General features: G+C 35.2%; 1 pseudogene; it reads left to right on the top strand.

Moving 5' to 3' along the window:
* The first annotated feature begins 4,800 nt into the window (after window positions 1-4,800).
* LOC125614650 overlaps window positions 4,801-17,273 on the top strand; it is a 31,915-nt pseudogene continuing 19,442 nt past the window's right edge.

A 17,273-nucleotide genomic window follows, 5' to 3' on the forward strand; every position in this document is an offset into this window, starting at 1 on the left:
CTCTCTCTCTCTCTTAAAAACAGGAACTTGGAATTTGAGTTGGCTTTCATGTCAATTTTTCTCAACTACCACTTATTTAAGTCTTCAAAATAATTTTTCAGATGTTGTTTTGACTCCTTATAGGATATAAAACTTCTAAATAACTGGAAAATTATAAATATATAGCAAAAAGAAGGATAAGATGTGACTCTTTGAAATGGCTTTAGTTCCTGTAGATGAATTAGGTTGTTGTTAAGATAGAGTTCATTGCTTGATGTAAATAAAAGACATCTTGTATATTTTTGTTCCTAGTTATGCTTGAATTTTTGATCAGCCAAATCTAATTTTTAAAGGAAAGCATTCACTAGTAGTCTTTGGTTTCCTAAATGTCTCTAAAGTTCAAAGCCATGATGCCAACATGTATGATTAGACCAATTTTATTTCTAGGGCCAGAGTTTTATCAATGTAAAATAAAACTCTTGTCCAGTTCCAAAGGGTATAAAAGTTTAGAAATATTTTAACAAATGTAATTATGTGAGGTTACAAATATGTTAATTAGTTTGTGGTGAATATTTCACAATATACATACCTGTACAGAATCAAGTTATCAATTGTGCATGGTGTCACACACCTGTAATTCTACTAGCCATTTAGTAGGCTAAGGCAGGGATATCACAATTTAAAGGCCAGCCTCAGCAATTTAGGGAGAACCTGTCTCAAAAAAAACAAAACAAAACAAAAAAAAAACAGACCATGGTCTCTTCCAGATCCATTAAGCTTCAACAACAAATGCTGCTGTCCTGTACCAACCTCATGACCCTGTAGGTCTTGCTGGATGCTAAATAAAATGTTTTTTTTTCTCTATAATATACCAAGGGTTATATTCAATTATAGCAACAGAAATACTAGTAAGCGTCAGAGAGATTACTGGTCAAGGTACACAAGTAAAAAGCAACAACTCTGGGACTCAAACTAATTATCTCCAGTTCCATACAAAATAGAACCAGTTAGCCTTCAAGTAAAACACAAAAAAAACAAGGCTGAAGATTGCTCTTTATTTGCCAGAGCTGGTTCTGTTTGGATGTAAAAGTCACTAAATGAGAGTAGCTTGCTTGCATAAAGAGCATCTTTATCAAGGTCCCTATTTCAAGTGAACTTCCTGAGCCTTCTCCTCATCTTAACATGGAGGTCAATAACACTATCATCATAATCATCATCATCATCATCATCCTCATATTAACTATAAAAGTGTTATTCCCATCATTAAAGGGACAAACAGAACAGACATCAAATACTGTTCCATTCCTTTCCACTCTCCCTTTCCTGTTTCGTAGTAGAAAGAAAAAAAGTGAGGATTCTTGAAAATCATTTTACTTTGAAGGATTATAGTATTTTCAAATGGTATTAAAAACAATAATAATGTAACAAATACTAATAAGATACCAAACCACACCCAGCCAAACAAGTTAAGTCTTGGTCAATTACCTTTGACTTTCCACTCTGTGACACGGGCACCTGGTCTTACCACTTATTTCAGTGTGAGAAATTTTGAACCATTAAATAATCATTCTCCAGATCAGTAGAGATGATGATGACAGATGCAGTACTGCACGTGCTTCCTGAACATTTCCAGAGTTCAGAAACAGCTATTTGTACACTTTCCCAAAACTTGTAATAACTTTTCTCACAAAAATTCTAGTAGAATTTTTTTTCTTTGTAAGATGCAACATTCTGTTGCACGGAATCAGTAGCACTCTATAATTAGAAACTGGCTAACTGGGCATGGTTGTGCATGTCCGTTAATCCCAGTGGCTCAAGAGGCTGAGACAGTAGAATCATAAGTTCAAAGACAACTTCAAGAAAAGCAAGGTGCTTAGCAACTCAGTGCGAGCCTGTTGCTAAATAAAAATACAAACTAGGGCTAAGAATGTGGCTCAGTGTTCAAGTTCCCTTGAGTTAAATCCCTGGTATGCCACCACCACCACCAAAAGAAAAGATTAATATTTCCTTTCTTACACATTACCTAGGAAATGGGAATCTTCATTCCAGAGAATCCACTGTGCAAAATTCATTAACTGATTACTTGACAAATGGATTCACCATCACAATACCTTAAGAGTTTGAAGGAGACATCCAAAAACTCAAGGAGAGATGTTATGAACATCCAGGGAGTCTGGAAGATGATTCCTATGAGTCCCAGCAGCATCCATTGATCAAATACAACCAGTAAACACTCTCATGATTAAAATTATTGTTACAGTTGGAAAAAAAAAACTATCCTTCTAGGTAAACATCACTGGACCACACCAGGGGTCCTCCAGGAGCTCCACAAATAACTCAGACCACCCCAACCTTCAGCACTATGCCTTTACTCTTATTCACTGGTACTTATGCCAAGGCAGTTGTAAAATATTTGCCTATCACTCCTAGGTATCATCAAAACTGCTTCTTAAATAAGAATCTTTCTCCCCTCTAAAATTTTAGACACTTTTCCCTTGAGCTATTTGACAGTGTTTTCAACCTAAAAATACTATCAACTGAAAGTAAGATCTAGCTCCATGAAATGCATCTCTTCCCTACAAGAGATTTCCACCAAATTATGTATGTTAAAATTTAATTTAGCATTCATTTACACAGCCTGATTAAAGTTCTAACCTGTGTCACTAATTTTTTTTAAACAATAGAGATAAGGTATTTGCTTGTGGATGGTGCAAAACTATATGTTACAACATAATTAATCATCCCTTTTTTCAGAAACATGTATTACTAATCTATTTACTCATCCCAACTAGGATAACAATTCAACCATAAAAGCTATACATAGATCATTAACTAAGAAGAAAAATTTTGGTTCTATTTCTGGAAATATTTGAGTTTATTAAACTACACAACAGTGTAGCACTTAGAATGCCCCTAAAAATTATAGAGAAGACCCCAAAAGATGACTATTTATTTTTCTGCTTAACTTTTAACTCTATGCATTTGTTAAAAATGGGAACTACCCAGTCAGTAAGAGCTTGTCACATAGAAAATAATTAAAATCATCATATAAAATTTTGAAGGAAAATATCTGAATTTGTAGACAGAAATAAAAGTCTTAATTTTCAAAAGAAAATTATTAGCTATTTGCAAATTTATAATTCACTAAAGCCATATCATCATGATTTCATTACCTAAACATGTAACTAGCCATGAAATTTTACTTGACAAAGAACAGTTTAGAACATAGCCACACAGTTAAAGTTATGGCAATAAATAATGATCAATAAGAAAGAGCCATGCACAAGACATTTGGTCAAAACAGGAACAGTCAGAGCTCTGAAGACGTAGGGAGACACACAGATTTCCAAGAAACACTGCTTCCATGAGCACAAGAGGCAGCCACACAGATCACATTCCACTTGGATATCTATTTTCAAGTTAAAAATATGATAGAGTCGCTAGGTAGAACAGAAGGTTAACCCCAAGGGAGTTACAAGTGAAAACCATTGACTTATCTCTGCCAAAATGATTTCAAATACCTGTAAGAGACACCATCCCATAGCAGTTGAGCACATTAAAATACTCCAGTCTAAAGTATACTTGCCCCTTCCAACTTCTCCACCATTTAAGCCATCATCTCCTGCAAGGTCTGCAACCAGAGTCTACTCCATCCAAAAGCTGTAGATGGACAGATTCTGGGGGACATTCTGCAAGAAAAGGGGGAGAGGTGTGAATATTTCACCAGTGTCAAGCATCCAGGCCCCATCTACCTTGTTGTCTGTCCTTCAGCTGCTTCACAGAAAGAGTAAAGGTCCTTGCTACCTCTGCACTGTCAGTTACCCATCACCACAAGTCACTGTCATTCCTGCTCTTTTTTCATACATTATTAAACTCAGGGTAACAAGTGCTGCCATGCCTGGAGTGGGTTTCTTTACATGCACTGCATTGGAGCTTTGTCTGGAGTTCCTGTGATTCCCTACAACAGGGACTATTACAACCACCAGAGGAAAAGAAAGCAGAGAAGTTAGGTCATTTTTCCAAAGTCACATAGACACAAAATATTCAAGTCAGGATAGAAAATTGCAATATCCCTTCTCTCATGTATTGGTTTTTAACCCACAGAGAATTCAGTTGATTTAAACCATAACATTTAAGACTGGGCAAGTAGGAGGCAGTGACACCTGTGCTATGTGATGTGCAGAGAAGGGGGCAACAGAGAGGAGTATCAAGAGGCAACTGTGCCTACTTCAGAGAAACAGGGAGCAGAAGGAAAGGCTGGGTGGAATCTGCATTGGCCGTATCCACCACTGTGGGGACCCAGAACAAGGAGAAGAAGCCAAGATGCAAGAGCAAATTATGACATGGATGTTACATAAATCATTTAAAGACCTGCACACAACTATGAACAATTCTAAAGCCTTTTCTCATTCAAGTACATCAAGATGGATGAATCTGCCTCCTTGGATCTTTTGGAGTGTCCTGGGTGCTTCTGCAAATGTTTTGCCTTGCCAGCACAGGTTTGGCAAAACATGTTTGCTGGAATCATAAGTTCCCTCAGTTGTTCTAAGTGGAAGACTCTTGCTGGCTCGTGTGATTAGTTTCCAGGTAACATCCTGCTGTTCAGGCTTCTGGATGGCATCAATCAGAGCCCTTGGAAACCTAGCCAGTTGGGGCAGTGGTATCAATTGAATGAATACATTAAGGATTTAAGGCAGGACTATGGCAAATTGTAGTGCAAAATATCTGTAGAGCTCCCAGAGTGGATGGTAGACTCAGGTGCAAGGCTGGAGGCCCCAGTGAGGGGTATACCTATTACCATGTCCTAATGTATTATGAAACTATGAATAAAAGGAGCCTTGAGACTTCAAATTCAGCAAATGAGAAATCATCATTTTTTGATGACACATTGTTGAAAACTGGTTCTTGTTACACGGGGTAAGACAATAGGATCTATAGCTTTTTCCCAGCCAACTAAGTGCAGATTATTAAAAAACTGCCTCATCCCCCACCTCAATACAAAGCACTATATGACTTTGAAATGAAAGACAAAAAAAAGCAGCAGATAATGACATCCTTCCATTTGTTAAGGATGATGTTCTGACTGTGATCCAAAGAGTGAATGTAAGCTGTGCTGAAAGAAGTTTGGCAAAAAATATGAATATTTCTAATTTTCTACATTGAGTTTAACTTGGCTGCTAAGCAGCTGACAGAATGGGATAAGCCTCCCATGCCTGGAGTTGATGCTGAATCATGTACCTCAGCAGCAGCCCAGAGCAGCACTGCCCAATACCACTCCTGAAACCAAGAAGAACAGCAAAAATCCCCACTCCTTCACTTCCCTCACCATGGCAAACAAATCCTTTTATGCATTCTGGTACTGCCATTCCATGGAGATCAGCCCTCCTGTCCTTATCAGCTCCAGTAACCCTCAGCTGCCACAGGGTTCAGAGATATTTCTGGGCTTTCCTTCAGTGCCCCTTCTCAGATTCATGAGAGTACTGCCATGTTCATTGTGACGTCATACCCAAGCATTCCAGTGTCAACTGACCCCACATTTACTCTCCCATTAGATATCCCCTATCCAGGTGCCCATGGAACTATGTATCCTCCCTTTCCAGCACTCTGTTCTTTTAGCTACCACTGTCCTCTAACATCCATCCTACCAGGTGCTGTGCTGCTTCTACTGGAATTGTATCCTCTCTAATGGCAGAAGCCACTGCTCACAGGTTAGATGACTGAATATTATGAAAATATTAGTTCTCCCCAAGTTTATCTACATATTTGATGCCATCTTATTACAAATTCTTGCAGTCAATTTTGTGGAAATGTGTATGATAATTCCAAATGTATATATTAACATATATTAATTTCAAAATTTAAACCAGTATGCATCATCTAAAAATGGGGATCATAGTAATGTAAAAGTAATTAGGAAGGGATGAGTTTTGAGTATTAATTATTCCTGCTTTTTATATGATCTACTTAATTTTTCATAATGGTATGGTTAAACAATGATTTGCAAAATTTATAAAAAATCTACTCCCATCAATAAATAAATGAGGGCTGACTTTAACAAAACAATGATTCCAGGTATCCAGGGAAGATTAGGTGCCAATGACGATTTTTCTTACCAGCCATTGTTAAGTACTGGAAGAATATTAGCCTAAGTAAAAAAAGGAAAAATAAAATGAAAGAAACTTCAGCCCTGCCCCAGAATATATAATTTGATTTTAAAGAGGAAGCAGGGTTTTGATGTTATAAATAGGTCAATATTTGTTTTTACTACAAGGCTGGCTCTCTTTACATATTAAAGGTAAAGTCTATGGATTTAGATCTGGAGAAAACTTCATATAAAATTCTGCAAGCCTTCAAGAAAAGTAGGGCCATGAAGTGTTCATGGTTCCTTTAAAACAATATACATTTTGCCCAAAGACTACTTCTCTGGCCCCAAATTGTAAGTTGACCATTGAAGTTGCATGTTGCAGACAAAGATAATTTACAATTAAGGTAATGTCAAAAGACTAGAAATTTGTTTAACATTACATCATAACAACTCCAGAACTCTTTTATTCATCACATAAATGTTGGTTGATAAATGAAAACAATTAAGCCATTAGTTTTCAATATGCCTTCAGGAGAGCCCTAGAAATGCAACTATGCTGCATTCTTGAAGGAGGTTTCCTTCTACCTATTATTCTCTAAAGTTGACACTAGCACAAATTCTTTAAATTTTAATTGATGGACAGCAGCCTGTGTCTTGTGCATTGCATAGGTGCCAGTTTCTGAGGTACCAGATTGTATACATGGAAAGAAAATCCTCCTGGTTAACACAGGAGCTGAAACAAAGGGCAATAAAAGCTATTTTGTTCTGTAAACATTTTTGGATATGGAATATAATGAAGAATGATGATTTGACTGAAGATAGATTTAGAAGGAACAGTATATAAATAAGAAAAATTCTAATAAATCTAATGAATATCTCAGTGCTCTGAATAATTGGAGAAATTAATCCTATTTTAAACCAAAGATAATACTCTGAACAGGCCAGATTTTATGTTAATATGAATCTATAGTTTGCTTCTTGCATGCACTTGTCTTCAACACATTTACAGAACACCTCTGCTGTGTTTTGTGACCTTCTGGCTGAGTCCTGATTCCTCAAGTTTCCAGATCTGATATACCTGTAACACCCCAAGTTATTTTGGGGTCAACATGAGGATCCTAAGTCCATAAAAATAAATCTCTTGTTCACATTCTGCAATTAAAATAGGATAAAATAAAGGTATTCATAATATAGTGTAACTCCTTTTTGAAAAGTCAAGAGGCTGTGCTATAAGTTTTTAAATTTAAACTATCATCTTGATATTTAGGGCTTTAATTTATGGAACAATTAGGAAATCTTTATATTTAACTTTAAATACCTGAATATTATAAATCACCTTAGATGAACATTTAAGGAGGACTTTCAGTGAAACTTCTGAAGAACTTGTAACTTTTATTGTACAGCAATGATTTATAAAAAATGGTATGATGTAATCCTAGAGTATAATTTAGGAACACAAGAACAACTTTCAAGAATTAGGCAGAGATTACGTTTAAACAATCTTTGCAGACTAAAAGTAATAAGTATTAAATTAATCAACAAAGCTTAATTAAAGCTTGATGTGAAACATTTTTTATTAGACTTGATATTATTGCACCTTTAAATGCTACCACAACTTAAAATCTGGATTAAATCTAGATAATAAACCACTGCTGACACACAAAAATAGAACAAATACAACTTTGATAACCCTTTGTTTCCATGGGCCTTTTTCTGTTGTACAGAGTAAAGACACAGAGGACCCCCTCCTTCCTCCCCAGCGTTATCTACTTGGTTGGCTAGATATCGTGTTGAAGGCTGATGAAATAACTAAAGCAAAATCCTGTAAAAAGTAAAAGTGCAGTAGGTTAAGCTTGAAATGATAAATGAATTTTTGTTGTCTACAAAGATTCTTTTTTCAAATGTGTGCTCCTTGTGTTTTTAATTTAAATGTCACTGAAATATACAGTCATATGCAACTAACATTCTGGTAAACCAAAGACCACATATATAATAGCATGTACCAAATAACTGAGCATGCTGTAGGATATACCATGTAAGTTCAAAGATGTGTGCACAATGATGAAACCACCTAAGATGCTTTTCTCAGAGGTATGCCTATTGTTAGGTGCATAACTGTATAGTTAAGGGTGCTCTAGTTTATGGTGGAAAAGGCTTACCTGAACATGTCTCCCAATTGCTTCAGCATTCCCTTCTTGGCTTTATTTTTCTCTATTTTTTCTTCTTTTTTTCCAGTTTTGTTCTTTTCACTATCAGTATGGTCCCCTTTCTCTTGGTTTCCATTTATTTGTCTCTTCAGAGAGTGCAAAGGCTGATCACTGGATGTGGATATAGATTCTCTTCCTGATTTCTTCTTCCACTGGATAATAAAATAAAATAAAGACAAAAAATATAGTGAATCACAGCCACAAAAATAAGTAAGCAAATATGTTTGAGAACTTTACATTCCCACAGTTTCTACAGCAAAATAGTCCTGCTCTCAACATGGGTGGCAACACTCTTTAATGTTGAGTAGAATTAGAATAAAATATGTGATGTAGATGAGTGCCATACACACATGTCTTCTATGTGAAGAGGATACACCAATAGCAAGACAGAAGAAGCTTCCTTGCTAGATAGCTAGATAATTCTGTATGGACAATAACATTCTGGTTGCTACACAACATATATGAGTGGAGGACTTCAACTCTCCTTACACAGCACAGACCTCTCAGGGACTTTGCATTATAGTGGCAAGATGAAAAGAAAGAAAACAAGCAAATTACCTTCACCAAGTGCTTCTTTTCTTTTGGTTAAGGAAGTTTAGACACATCCTGATCCCTCATTAATTTGGTAAACTGTAGCACTAATTATAACCATTGTTAGCACAGGACTTCTTTCCTAAGGGTTCAAATTGGTCCATTTATGATTTTTGGACACCAAGAAGTTGGCTTTCTGGTGTATAACAACAACACATCCTCAAGGGTTCTGCAGTGTTTCTTTATATTGCTAATGCAATATAAAGATTAAAAAAAATATTAGCGAAGGCTAACCTAACATTTCCTTTTACTCACTACTCAACAGGTACTCTCCTCTGAGAGCAAGGCCTAAGCAAGCATCAGAAAACATTTGTTGAATAGACGACCATATAAACAAAGACCTGAAAATATGAAAAGTTCTCTTTTTTGCTCTCTATTTATAAAGTAATACCTTACAAATTTTAAAACCATAATGATAGAAACAGATTCTTTATTAATTTAGTATTTTTATTAGAAAAGCAAAAATAAAATGTGAATACTCTGCACAGAATGACTCACTGTCTTCACAAGGTATCATTTTAAAATGACACTTAAAGTGGCTTAAATAAATAAGACATTAACACTGGAAGATTTCACTAAACTCAATAAATCTCCTGACCACCACCAATTTCAATCAATTAATGTAATAAAAATTGATGAGATTGGCCTCCTGGGTACACAAATTTCTACATAAGAACTGAGCATTTTGGGAACATAAATATTGTGGTTTTTAATTTTTTATTTTAGTTGGTTATTTTTACTTTGGGAAGGGGAGGAAATGATGTAAGAAATGAACAGCCAATGATACAGATGGTGTCAAATAAGAGGATCTGCTGTTCTTGCCTCCAAATCTTAACACAGAATGTTGAACTCTTGGCAAGGAAAACAGGTTTTTCTGAACAACAAATGTAATAATAATAATAATAAAATGATGAAGACAAAGACAAGAAGCAAATATCATGAAACATGAGGAAAAGTCAATTGATTATTTAGTAGGATACTACAGAATTGGTTTCAAAATAGGAGAAAAGTTCAAATTCATGCCTCCTAAGACACTCTAGTCTAAAACAGAATTATTTAGTTTTAAAATCATCTCTCAGTAAATATGAGTAAAAAAACCCAAAATATTAGGATTATTCTTGCATTTTTCACTACTGCACTCTAAACTTCTTTCTAATCCAGGCTCTCATATAAATTGGGTAAAAATCTCCCAATGGTAATGGTAGTAAGTCATATGAATTCTTCCCTCTTCCAAAAAAATGCTGCAGAACAGGTACAAGGAGGCCACACGCTCAGTTTTATGAACCCTTGCATATTTGCTTTTGGTATCCAAATGATTTTAACCATTAAATGCTGGTACACCATAAAGGTTTAATGCCCAGTGTGATAAAATGGGATTGAAAGCTTTCCTTTCAACAATCAAAACCAAATGTAATGTTCATAATAATCAAAAAGGGAGTACCCATAACTCTATTGATTTTGTAAAAAGTGTAAAATGCAGGGCTGGGGTTGTGGTTCAGCAGTAGGGTACTCACCTAGCAAGTCAGTACCACATAAAAAAATCAATAAATGAAATAAAGTTATTAAAAATAATTTTTAAAGTGTAGAATACATAGAGATGTGCTGAGACCATGTACATAGGGTGTGAGAAGGTATAGTCATGGAGAGTGTTTGATGTAAAAAGAAGGAGCACATCTAGGGCTGTGGTTGTGGCTGAGTGGTAGAATGCTCCCACAGCACATATGAGGCCCTGGGTTCAATCCTCAGCACCACATAAAAATCAGTAAAGGTATTTTGTCCAACTACAACTAAAAAAATAGACATTAAAATAAAAAGAAGGAGCACCCATGCTGGAGGGATGGTGAGAATGAGTATGCAGTTACAGAGCTTTCTGAGCAAACCCAGAGGCAAGAGGACCAGTCAGAAAATACTAACAATAACTTCAGATATTAAATTATGAGAGGTCAGGCAGAATTGGAAAGAAAGAGTAAAATTAGATTTCTTGAGAATACATTAAGAATGATTGATATTGGAGAGGTTATACAATGAGATGATAATTGTAACTTTCTGAGACTGGAAGTGCTAATGAGAAAATTTATGATTATCCATCTTTATGTGCACAAAACTAAGTGTTTAAACACAGTTTCTTCTTTTTCTTTTGCACTGCCAAGTGTCATTACTCTCCTGGATTATTCTATTAATATTATATAAGGAAGGAGCTAGGGTTGTGGATTTGTGCTCACCTAGCACATGCAGGGTGCTGGGTTCAATCCTTAGAATCACATAAAAATAAAGTAAAGGTAGTGTGTCAAACTACAACTAAAACAAAACAAAACAACTATATATATCCTTCTTGCCACAAACATTGCTGCTTGCTTTTTCTTCCCCCAATGACCCGTCTCAAATCCATGGTCACAAAAATTATAATATTTTATTTGAAATTTTTCAAAAACTTTAAAGGTCCTTAGAATAAAATGTAAACAATTAAACAATTCACCCTAGACTATGATCCTCTCTCTGCATACATCTCAAATTCATTCCTCACTATGATCTTACAGATACTGTATACAACATCATAACAGAGCTCTGAACTACAGAAATGTTGAGATGGGCCCCATTTCACATGCTACATATAGTCCCTCTTCACCCAGTTGAAGACTCTCAAACAGGAGTGCTGGACTGAAGCAATATCTCTCTGGGAAACCTTTTCCACTTCTACATCTACTTTCTTCTCCATCTGAAATCCACACAAGCTGGGTGGGTAGCCCACACTTTGATGCCATAACAACCTCTACACTTACCCACACAGCTTATCACGAGTTTGTTACATCTGGGTTGGATTTCTCCTAGATGCTCAGGAACTTACAGCCAAAATATCAGACTATAGGTGCCCTGTCTCATTAATACATGCTTAAATACTTAAGTAGTATTTTTATAATGTGATATCCATTTGGAAGATTGTTTAGATATTCCAGAAAAATCACAAGTTTGCAAATCAAAAAAGATGTATTGTAACTGTGATTGTTGTCAAATATTTAAATACTTTACTCTTCAAAAAGATTATAAATAAGAATTCTATAATTCACACAATTTAGATATGATTTTCATGCACTTTTACTGAAGTTACTTTTAATCTTGAAAAAAATAAATTTAAGAAACAGTTTTGGCTATTTCACATGACATACCCATGCTAAATTCACAAACTTCTAAAAACGAATCAAAGCTCCTTTTCTTAAACTGAAGTCTTGATTTTTAAAAATACAAGTTAGCAAAAGATGATTTATTTTTTAGTACTGGGGATTTATCTCAGGGGTACTCAACTGCTGAGCCTCATCCCAGCCCTCTTTTGTATTTTATTCAGAGACAAGGTCTCACTGAGTTGCTTAGTTCCTCACTGCTGCTAAGGCTGGATTTGAGCTCAGGATCTTCTTATCTCAACCTCCCTAGCTACTGGGATTACAGGCATGGGCCACCTTCCTAATATTGTACAATTTTTTTTTTTTTTTTTAGTATTTCAGAACATTCAACTAACTGTTAAAAGAATTAAATAAAGGAAGCAATTCATAAGGTACTTTGACTTTGGACAGTATATCTTGAATTTTTTTATAGTAGTTTTATTTTAATACAAATGGATCCTGGTGTTGATAAAATTAAACTTAGTATGTATTGTTTTTACTCAAATGTGTAATGACAAAACTGTTCAGCATACTCAGAAGTATGCTTAAGTTATCAAATACAATGTGCTATTATTTAGCTAAAGAAACAACAAAATTCCCCCAGAAGTTCTCATATTACCAATGGAAATTTTGTTTCTTCTAATGTCATATTTCAAAGATCAATTATGTGTGTTTTGGAACAATGCTTTTTTATCTCCTAAGAGAAATATATGAAAAAAAAGGCAAGCTACTCAAAAGAAATATGCCCATCTTTGCAAGACAATATTTCTCATTTAAAGTAATAAATATGATGTATCTTAAAATCAACAGTTGCAATTAACAGGAGATGTTGAGTTCTGTTATGTTTCATCAAATCAAATCCCCCCCAAATTTACTAATTTAATAATAGAGCATATAGTTTCCAGCAATTTTTAATTATGGAAAAAATTATATATATATATATATATATATAGATATAGATATAGATAGATATAGATAGATATAGATAGATTTGGATAGATATAGATATAGATATATATCAGAAACATGAAAACAAGTAGCAAGATGCAGGGTCATAACACTTCATCATAAGCAGTTAAGATACAACAATAGAACTTATCCTAAAACACCTTCACAGCCCTCTTTAGGCAAATCTGGGATATATTTTTTTTAGTGAGTACTTAGGTCTCTGAGACAATTAATGAACATTGTAAAGTAAATGGAGTGATGATGGGAAATACTGCAGGATTTTAATGGATATGTGACAAACAAAAAGGGGCACATTATTTAAAGAGAAATAACTCCAAAGCTCTACACCAACCTGGCTGGTGTTCACAGGGTAGGGGGATGACAAGCCAGTGCCTCAATTATATTCCATGGGCTCTTTGGGCCTATGGATATCTGATTGCAGTAATTTGTGTTTTCCCTTACCTGTACTCTGGTCTTTTCAAGGAAAAAAAACAACAACAACAAAAAAAAATTTACCAGTTCTCACTAGAAGCAGAAGCAGAAGCAGGAGTAAGAGCAAGACTGGAAGTCTTGCTTTAAGTACTATAAAAACCTAAGTTTGCTAGTCTCGGAGCTTATATAGCACTTGATTCACTGCCATTGGTATGTATTTACACTAACTAGGATTTGGAAGAAGTATCTATGTTACTGGTTTGAAACTCAAGCTAATGAGGGCTTAGATATTCTATAGGATGCTATTGGTCAACTCTGGAGTTCCCACTTCCATTCAGTTGTATCCCACTTCCATTTTCTCCTGCTTGTCCAGGAAAGAGGAGGCTGAAGTCCTGCGATACAGCAGCAGAGCTGCATGGAGTGGGCTTCAGCAATATGAGTCAGTACCGGGCCCAAGCCTGGCCACAGAAGGCTGACAGGTCAGGGTAACTTGACTCACAACACCTAAGGACCTTCAATCTGCATGGCAAGCTTCACACTGTTACAGGTCCTGTTGGCCACAGCCATTCTGAGCCACCCTGGCCACCATTCCATTTGCCCCAATTTGTCTGATGACTTATGTTTTTGGTTTTGGGTGCCCTGTCCTATATGTGCACTGCTAACTTCTACTCCAGCCTGAGTCTCACCTTCTTAGTCTCCTACCAGCACCTTGGATGAACAAACCATTTTAAATGGGATACAATTTACCAATCCTTTCTTTAATTATTGTGGCAGTGTTCCTTTCTCCTGCATTTTTGTTTTTAGAAAGATCATTGTTTTACATTTCATCTGAGAGCCAGAACTCATCTGGTATTTTTCTCTGTGTGGGATGGTAGGGAGGAGCCAAGGTTTGTCTCTCCACGCTGGGTAGCTGTCCAGCTCACCCTCCACTAATTCCAAACTGAGAATCCACTGCCCTCATGTATAGGGCATTATGTAACATGTGGGGTATATTGCATCAGAAAAGAGGAAACCTAACTTGCTCGCTGCTACCAGCTTCCTGGTCTTGGAGCCACACATGGCTAGTATGACACCTGGCAGTCAGCCAGAATGCATTACTGTGGGTTGTGATGAAAAATCAGACTACCTCTAGGATAGGCTCAGAACACTTCCTCCCTTTTGGACAGCTCATATCACCAATTACTCCCTTTAGAATGGGTGTATATGTGAACTCTCCCCACCCTGATGACAGGAAAGAAGTGCCATTTTTGTAATGCCAAGTCTCTTGGTACATGAACATAGATGACATTTCTTCTTTTAAAGTCATCACTATTTATCCTGATTGGCTAATATACTTTATAGTATCTGTGAGTATTTTCTCATTAAACAAACTCCTGCTTTGACTGGTCTCTCTGACATCTCTGATTGTCCTCCTGTGAGGGCTGGTGGTCACTGGGCCCTCTCCTTTTTTGGCTCATCCTGGTCAGGGCGTGATCGCCCTATCTCTCCCGCAGGTTGGGAAGCCTAAAACCCTGACACTCAAGGTCAGATACTGATGTGTCAAGAAACTAATTCAAGGATCTACTTCAAAATTCTTTTCTAGTGGGGACTATTTTTTTCTGTCTCTGAGATAACATTAAACTGTCTTATTCACACATTAAAACAAGTCTCAACATATGGCAGACAAAGACTCCAAATTTGTTTTTCAATATTATATTTGTAATAATACACTTCCTCATTTCCTGTGATGCTCAAAATCAGCTCTCAATTTTCATATACAAGAGAGAAATCCCACTAAAATTTAGATTGAAATTGCAGTGAAATAATTTAATTTGGAAAAAAGTGCCATTTTTGTAATGCCAAGCCTCTTGGTACATGAACATAGATGGCATTTCTCTTTTTAAAAATTATCACTATTTCTCTTAAAATGCTTTCAATTTTCTGTATAAAGATATGCACATCATTCATTGGCATTATTTCCAGATACATGATGTTTTATTATACAAGTAAAGTGGATTCATTTAAAATTTTTATTTTACAATTGCTTTTTGCTAACATATAAAAGGGTAAGAGTAAATTATGTTGAGCAATATTTTTGCTTCACTCACTTTTTAAAAAATAGTTTATAGTTGTAGATGGAAATAATACTTCTACTTTAATTATTTGTATATGGTGCTGAGGATCAAACCCAGTGCCTCACGCATGCTAGATGAGTGCTATACCACTGAGCTACAACCCTAGCCCTAAAAATGTCCACTTTGAATACTTGTATTTAACATTGCACTGAGAGAATTCAAAATTTCATTGTTTTTCAGTTTTGCAGATATTTCTTCCAGTTTTAATGAAGTTTCCTCAATTTACTGACATACTAATATTACAACAAATGAATATTATTTTTTTAAAAAAATATATGATACCATTTTTTTTATTCCTCTCTGAACATGGTGACACATAATAATTGGTTTTGTGAATACATAATTGATTTTTGAATGCCAACCTCATTGTAATATGTGATGTATTGATGGATTTGATTTGCAATTATTTCACAAAGTGTTTGTGCATCTATGTCCATGATTGATGCTATATTTTTTTTTCTTTTCCTGTGAAGTCTTTGCATATTTTAGAAGCAGGGTTCTAAGTGGGCCTCATAAAATCAGCTGAAACTCTGTCCTCAGAGTTTATGATTGGTACTAGTGTTTCCTTAAGTGTTCATTAGAACTGTCCAGAGGGTTACCTAGGCCTGGACTTCTTTGTAACAGTAATGCTTTTAATTACCATTTAATTTTATTTAACAAATAGAGAGTTCATATTTCCCACTTTTTATGTGAGAGATTGTAAACTATTTTTTTTTCCAGGAAGTTTCAGTATCAGTTGAATTATTTTGATACTGTATGTCTCTTTGCAGTTCATTAAATTGTTTTCTTTATTATTTCTTCTTTCCACTCTTGGGTCTTTAATATTTACTTTCTGTTATATTCTTGAAAGACTAGTCAATTATTCAGTCATTCTTTTGTATTTAGAGACCAAAATACTATAAACAATTTTTAATGCATCTGTAATTCTATATAAGTCTCATTTTTCCATTATTATTCATTTTAAAATATTCTCTAAATTTTCAATGTAATTAACTCAGTTTTTCATAGATTTATGGGTTTTTATTTATTTTTTTGTTATTGATTTCTTGATTAATTGCATAATTATCAGAATATACTACTAAATAACTTCATACCTTTGAAATTTATACTTGGATCATGACCAATTTTGGCACACACACACAAAAAATAAAATAAAAAATCCAAGCCCCTCAGGGGACATTTCAGATTGAAACCATAACACCAGGTTCTATCTTATACCACCTCATGACCCAGTAGGATTCATCAAATGCCAGAACCATGCTCTTGAACTTCCAGAGCCAAGAGCTAAATAAATATCTTTTCTCTATAACTTACCAAGGATGATATTCAATTATAGCAATACAAATCATACTGAGTTTCAGAGAGATTACTGGTCAAGGCATACCACTAAAAATCAATAGTTCTGGAACTCAAACCAATTGTATTCAGTTCCATACCCCAATAAAGCAGTTAGTCATCAAGTGAAATACACAAAAACAGACTGAAGATTCCTCATTACTTTCCAGAGCTGTTTCTGTTTGGATGTAGAAGTCACTAAATGAGAATAGCTTTTTTGCATCTACTTCACCTTATAAATAAACCTACCTTCACATCAACTTCATGAGCCTTGTCCTCATATGAACATGCATTTTAATCACACTTTAGTAATACTAATAATAATATTTACTAATAGAGTTACTCTCATCATTAAGTGGACAAACAGAACAGACTTCAAATGCTGTTTTATTCATTCCCATTCTCCTTTACCCATTTTAAACTAGGA

This window comes from Marmota marmota, unplaced genomic scaffold (assembly GCF_001458135.2).
Source record: "Marmota marmota marmota unplaced genomic scaffold, marMar, whole genome shotgun sequence".
Classification (NCBI taxonomy): Eukaryota; Metazoa; Chordata; class Mammalia; order Rodentia; family Sciuridae; genus Marmota; species Marmota marmota.